Raw genomic sequence first — 6,646 nt, 5'->3', positions numbered from 1 at the left:
CTCATATCGACCCAGACTCTCAATGTGTACACATTCCAAGGGTTCTGTCCAAGTGGTTCGGACAGTTCTGGAATTCCGTCAATTTCAACGATCCGAGGATGATGTCACCCTCCCAATGTCCATTGGCTCCATTTAGCGAGATTTTTTGCTGTCACCGGTTGTTTGGGGTAGTCCTGCTACAGCACCAAATGTGCGGCCATATTCTCCTTGTACAACAGGGCCTGTGTCCACTGCCCCACCTTTTTCACTAAGTAGGACATGTTCTTGCAGGCGAGTCCAACGACCCAGGCCAGGTGTCCCAAGCATCACTGAATACCTGCCCCCTGGGGCTCACGAACCCAATATCCACCTAGCAGGTGGGTCCCAGGGCCCGGGACATGAGACCCAAGCCCCACCGGATCCCCCACCCCTGCGGTTCACAAACTCCACACCCACCTCACAGGTAGGCCCCAGGCCAGGTGACCTGAGCCCTCCTGAATCCCCCACCCCTGGGGCTCCCGAGCCAGGCACCCACCTAGAAGGTGGGCCCCAGGATCTGGACCAAGCAATCCATACCCCACCGGTTCCCCCATCCCCGGGGCTCAGGAACCCATCGCTTACCACACATGTGGGCCCCCGGACCTGAGCCAATCTACCCAACCCCTGTCAGATCCCCCATCCCTGGGATTGACATACCCGGGCCCCGCTGCGCCCAGGCTGGTCTGACTAGCCTCACCTCAGCATCCACAGTCTTATTGCGCCACCTGGCCTAGTCTAGTGTGCCCCCTGTTCCAGCTCTTGTTGGTGGGTGCTCCAGCCTATCCCAGGCCAGCCTGATTGCTGTCCTGGTCCTAATAGGAACTGGTTGGTGTTGCAGCCTGGTCTGGCTTCTCGTGTCCCCTGCCCTGGTTCTCAGATCTGCCAATGAGTGTTATGTGCTGGTCCAGACTGGTCTGTCCCCAGACTGACCCACACGTATACCAGCGGGTACTGTAACCTGGCATGGTCTGGGCTGCTCCTTGCTTCGTGTGCTCACCTGCAGGGGCTGCGTCCCAGTGAGGTTTCCCGGATCCTCCATCGAGTCTCCTCCCAGTGGCAGTTCTCACGCACACCAGTGGGTCGTTGGCCCGGGCTGACTTTGTCCACCTCCTGTCCTGGCGAGAACAGTGGCCTTGCTCAACTGGCCACAGCCATTCTGGTTCTCGGTGTGGGCTGTTGTCGCCCAGTGCTTCCTGGTCCGGTTCACGTAGTTCAGCAGGAGTCAAAACCTAGTCTGGCCTGTTCTACACACAAACTGGCTCTCTGGAGTACCAGTGGGAGCTGGCATTAAGCCCAATCTGTCGCTCCACCGTCCTGGTGCACACCCGCATGGTGCAGTCTGTAGCCATGTACAGCCACGCTTGCTGCCCTCAGTCCTACTCTGGTTCTCACTAGGGGGAACACTAACCCATTTGGGGTGGCCCCTTAATCCCCAGCAAGGCCTGACCCCATCCGCAGTCTTGGGAGAGCCAGCAGAGATTGCAGTTCCACAGCGGGGAGCACACTTTGCCCCACAAATTCTATCAGACCGACTTCTCTCACTCTTGTTCTCCCCTCCAAACCACTTTGGTGCGGGTCCCCTACCTACACACACAGGCCGTGGACTTATCAATGGAAGTCCCTCAGCTGGAATTCCTAACCTGGGCATAAAAACCACTCCATCCACTGGTTCACTCCCCAAGTGGCCACAACAACCACAGATGAGCCAATCTGAAGCCAGGAGCCAGCAGCCTTGTCCAGGTTTCCCACGTGGGTGCAGGGTCCCAAGGCTTTGTGCCAGCCTGAGACCACAAGCAGAGAACTGGATAGAAAGTGGAGCAACCAGGTCAGCAACCAGTGCCCATATGGAATCTCAGTGCTTGCAAAGGAAGAAGGATTGGCCTGCTGAGCCATCGCACCAGGCCTTAATCCACAAAGTTTTTTTAAACTTTTGTGAATTTAGGACATGAAGCTCTAGAGAGACCTGAGGTGATGGGGCAAGAAGCCCAGACAGGAAGAGACCCCTCCCAGGGTGAGAGTCTGCCCTCCGGTCCTTCGAAGGGAGATGGCTTGGTACGGGCAAGAGGAGCTCAGAGAAACGAAGGAAGCCCATTGGGGTAAGGTCAAGAGCAGACAACGGTAGAGGTGCCTCTCAGATGGCCTAGGGAGGCAGCCCGTGGGCATAGGCCTAGTGAGAACAGACGTGCCGAGCAGATGGAGATCCAGGCCGACACTGGGCAGCGCAAAGGCCTTGGGGCCCTTGCTTCCTTGGATATACGGAGCAGGGAGGCCAGTGGGTAGTAGGACAACAGCCGAAGGGGCAGGGACCTGCGGGGTGGGGAGGGCGGCACACAGAGCAGGGATGTGTGCTGACTGAGGTCTGAACAGGTCAATGGTGGAGTCGGGGGAGCCGAGCTCCAGCCGAGGCTACAGGTACCCAGGGGTGCCCAGATTCCGGGGATATTTTAGAAGTGGAGTCAGCTGACAGCTCAGAGGTGGGGGTGTGGGAAAGGAAGATGCTGCCAGAACCGCACCTGAGCCCCAGCCACCAAGCACCAGCAGGGGCCCACAGGTTTCCTAACCCACGCCCTGTGCCACGCCCCCGGGCCCTGTGTTCAGAATGTCCTTATTTGCCCTGTGCCTAAAATGCACTTGCTCGCCCCGCTGCCACCCCCAGCTTCAGCCTCACCGCTGCTGGCAGGCACAAGGGCCACCCTGGCTTCAGAGAACTGTGGCCTCCTCACAGCCATGCTCCCTACTCCTGCCCTTCCTCCTTCCACAGAGTACAGCCACCTGCTAGGCAGCTGGTGCCAGGCAGGGACACTTGAGAGCAGAAGGCAACCAGGGCGGGCTTCACTGAGGAAGCGGAGAGAAGCAGGAGCAGGGGTGCTGGGAGGCCAGCAGGACTTGGAAGCGGGGGCAGGACCACACCCAGCAAGGGGGGCTCAGAGAGTGAACTGGGGGCAGGGGCCCACGGCGAGGAGGGGCTCCAGGCAGAGACTGTGTCCCAGGTGCTGGACACTCCCCTGGTGTCTTCCCTCAGCTTCTGTGCCCGAATCACCACCAAGACCCAGTCATCCCTCAAAACCCATCCCAGGCCTGCCTCCCTCACGGCGCTGCTCCAAGCAGCCTCCCGGCACCCCGAGGGCCTCCCTCACCCGCCTCGGCCCGGCCTCTCCGTCCCCCTGCTCCCACAGACGCACCCACTCCATGGTGGCCTGCCAGCCTCTCACCCTGCCTGTGTTCTCACAGTCCATCCACGCCGGTGCAGGGGTCATAAAGGCCATAAAAGACATCCCCTATTTTTGTGGCACACGCACATGCCACCCGGGGGTAGCAGACATTTCCGGATCTTTCCAGCTGCTGGTGGGGTCGGGCGAGCACCCACTTCCACGCGTTGAGTGCGCGTTGAATTTCTCATGGACCAACATCCAGGAGCAAACTGCTGAGTCACCTTGTCATACCGTGCTTTAATTCCTGAAAATATTTTCCCCTACTTTATTATGTTTTAATTTTTATTGGAAAGGCACATTTACAGAGAGAAGAGACAGAAATAAAAATCACCGGGTTTTTTATTAGGATAGGCTGACGGGCAACCTCGTGGAAGCTTCAGGCATTAGCAGTGGGTCATGTCTCCAAGGCATCAGTAAACAGATTATTTAAACATTGGTCAGTGTGGGCCAGGTGCCATGGGCTAACTGCTAAAGTCCTCACCTTGAACACACCGGGATCCCATATGGGCGCCGGTTCTAATCCCAGCAACCCCACTTCCCATCTAGCTCCCTACTTGTAGCCTAGGAAAGCAGTTGAGAACGGCCCAAAGTCTTGGGACCCTGCACCCGCGTGGGAGACATGGAGGAAGTTCCTGGCTCCTGGCTTCAGATCAGACCAGCTCTGGCCGTTGGGGTCACTTGGGGAGTGAATCATCGGTTGGAAGATCTTCCTCTCTGTCTCTCCTCCTCTCTATAGATCTGACTTTCCAATAAAAATAAATAAATCTTAAAATAAATAAATAAAAACTGGTCAGTGTGACTTTCCAGTGCGGTGGATACCAGCAGACGGAACACAGGCATGACCAGCTTTTAGACTAATAATAATCGTAGTGAGAATGGTTGTTGGCACATGTGTGTCATCTGGTCAATTAAAAGAAAAAACCACTACAGGCCACAGTAAAAGCTGAAATAGGATTGTCTTCAAATAATTGTATTTATTTGAAAGAGCTACAGAAAGAAAGAGATGTTTTATCTACTGGGTCACTCTCCAAATGGCTGCAATGGCCAGAGCTGAGCCGATCAGGAGCCAGGAGCCAGAAGCTTCTTCCAGGTCTCCCACGCAGGTGCAGGGTCCCAAGGCAGAAGCTTAGCCTACCACACCACAGCGCCAGCTCCTGCTCTGCATTTGATCCAAATAAGTAAAAAAAAAAAAAAAAAAAAAAAGTTGTATCAGCTGCTTGGAGGTAACACGTCACCTACATAGGACACACAGTCTTGAATTAGCCAACCCCTGCAGAAGGAAATTAGCAGGCCCTGTAACACAGGTCTGCATGAAGCATGCAGGGCCACCCAGGAGGGGACATGGCCCAGGGACACACTCTGGGACTTTGCTGGGTCCTCGACAATTCCCCAAGGTCAGCAGGCCCGTCATGCGTGACAGACAGTACAGCCCTGGCCGTGGGAGGAGTGCGTTGGTGCATGGAAGACCCCTCTCTGTATTTCAAATAAAATGAAAGAAAAATTTAAGTCATGTGAACACAGGACTGCACGGGTAAGGTGCAAATGTTTGCCTCGGGTGAGCAGACACCAGGGAGGTCACACAGGGCAGACGGACTGGGGGCCGAGCCAGGGGGCGGGCGGGTGGTAACTACAGGGTGACTTTCCTGTAAGGTCTTGGACGGCTTCTCGAATGTTCTGCAGGCTCTTGGAGTCTTCTGACCACAGTGAGACCGTGCCCAAGGACAGCCCTGCTACCCCAGCCCACACAAGTTATTGTCTTCTCAAATTCCAAACCCACCTGGTGGGATAAGGGGTGATGTGCCTGTTGCAGCCAGCACACACCCGGGCATGTCCTGGTTCACTCAAAACAATCAAACCCAAACTTGTGTGTTACTCGGGAGTAGGGGTCACACTCCACGAATGGCTGGAAAATTCTGAAAGACCAGTTTCTCCCCAGACAGGCTCACCTCCTGCCTCTGTGGAGCCCCAGCAGCGCCCAAATCCTAGGAGGCAGTTACTTCCCGCTGCAGCTCCCAGGAGCACCTTCACGTCCAGCCAGGGGCCTGATGAGTCCCACAGCAGGTGTTCAACAAGTGAGCAAACACAGCAGGGATCCACAAGCCCACCAGGACGTTCCCTAAACCTCTGTTCGTCCCGCATCAGTCTCCAAAGATCCAGGCAGTGGACTCTCCGGTCCTGGCTACCCGCGTCCGGCCGCTCTGCTACACCCCAGCTCTCTCTTCCAACCCCCATTCCCACATACATAACCAGGGTACCCAAACTAGCTGAACCAGGACTGCATTTCCCACGAGCCTCAGCGCTGGGACTACATGCCCCGGCAGCCTCAGCTCCTGCTGGGCTCCTTGCCCTTCAAGCACGGGGTGGGGGCAGCGACTGGCAAATTTCCTGACCCGCACCCCCACCTCTGCAGCCCCAGTTCCTCCGCCTTGCAGCTAGGGCCCAACACCCCGTGTTCCCCGCAAGGAGCCTGCCTCAGTTTCTCTATTGCGACTACCGTAGCCCCCTCCACCTCCCGAGAGGCACCCCGTCCGCCCCACACTCCCAGAAGCACCCCTTTCCCGCCCCCCACCTCGAGGTGGGTTGTGCGCTGCGGGGTTTGTGAACCCGCCGTCCGGGGTGCGCCGCCAGGGCCGCGCGCGTTTCGGTGCCAAGTCTCGGGTCCCTGCCGGAGGTTGGGGCGCCGGGTGAGCCGCGCCGGGGCCGGGGCCGGGGCCGGGGCCGGGGGGCGGTGTCCAGGTCGCCGCCTCCGCCGGGAGCCTCGCCCAGGTGCGCAGGTGCTCGGGGCGGGGACCAGGATGGAGACGTCGGCGCCGAGGGCGGGAGCCCGCGCTTCCGGCTGTGTGTGCAGTTCGGGGTGCCGTGGGCTGGAGTGGGACCCCCGTGGGACACGGCCCGGCACGTGATGTGTGTGCGCGCGTGTGTGCGTGTGTGTGTGTCCTCGTGCGCTGTGTCGCTAACGCATCGGCCTCCAGGCCGGGCTCCTTGTGTCTTGGGGCGCGGGGACGCGGGGACGCGGGATGCACCTTGCTGTGCCTCAGTTTCCCCATCTGTGCCCTGGGGGGGCGATGGCGGCACCTGTCCCAGAGGGCTGGTCGGGAGGCCGACAAGGCAAGGAAGACGACAACAACGCCCGGCTCAGCGTGGCGTCCATACTCCCGGGAATAAATCAATGTCATAAAGCATGATTCTGTATCTTTTGTACGGGGCACGTGCTGCTGTGTGCTGTGCGTGTGTGTCTCCGTGCGCGCGCCGTGTGTCTGGATCTCCCGTGCGCGCCCCTGTCTGTGTACGCGGGGCAGAGTGGGGGTGCACCCCTTGGGGTGTCTTGGTGACCTTGTGTGGGGATGTGCAACTGCCTGCTGTGTGTGTGTCTGCAGGTGGCTGGTGTAGCTACCTGGCATGTGGGTGTCCCTGTG

This window comes from Ochotona princeps, chromosome 16, assembly GCF_030435755.1.
Source record: "Ochotona princeps isolate mOchPri1 chromosome 16, mOchPri1.hap1, whole genome shotgun sequence".
NCBI lineage: Eukaryota > Metazoa > Chordata > Mammalia > Lagomorpha > Ochotonidae > Ochotona > Ochotona princeps.
Note: the sequence above shows the minus strand (reverse complement) of the source record.